At 32.7% G+C, this 499-nt stretch overlaps 1 long non-coding RNA gene across 1 annotated transcript; it reads left to right on the forward strand.

The window, feature by feature from the left end:
• The first annotated feature begins 39 nt into the window (after nt 1-39).
• On the forward strand, nt 40-499 carry LOC122145446. Its single transcript, XR_006160330.1, has 3 exons — nt 40-174; nt 254-325; nt 443-499. It is a non-coding gene; the product is annotated as an uncharacterized LOC122145446 (long non-coding RNA).

The raw sequence follows: 499 nt of genomic DNA on the forward strand, positions 1-499 counted from the left end.
AGCATTGTTCAAAATATATTTTTGAACCATCCCTTTAATCTTCATAATAATTTTTTCCTCTTCAAGACTGCTTTGCTTTTTAGCTTTTTTCCTCAAATGTCTCAAATGTTTGCTGTCCAGCAGATTCTGATCACATTTATGACGACGTGACTGAAGTGGATACGAGATACAAAGGTTGAGTGTTAAATCATCTAAACGCATACAGTTCAAAATCAGCAAATATCATTCTCTCATGTCGACTTGTTTGTTTTAGATGATCCAGAGCTATTTTTGGAGGTCACATATTCAGAAGTCATTGTTAAGAAAAATATATCTCTGCATAAAGGTTAAACCCTCTTCACTACAATTAGACAATAGAGTCATCAGTCATTAACCAGTAACTTTGATGGTGTGTCTATGTATGTTGCATAATATATTTTTTATTTTTATTTTTTTCTTGCAGATGATACCATGACAGAGTCAAATGATGTGATATACTCAGAAGTCAGCACAACAGTAA

This window comes from Cyprinus carpio, chromosome A7 (genome assembly GCF_018340385.1).
Source record: "Cyprinus carpio isolate SPL01 chromosome A7, ASM1834038v1, whole genome shotgun sequence".
NCBI classification, from domain to species: domain Eukaryota; kingdom Metazoa; phylum Chordata; class Actinopteri; order Cypriniformes; family Cyprinidae; genus Cyprinus; species Cyprinus carpio.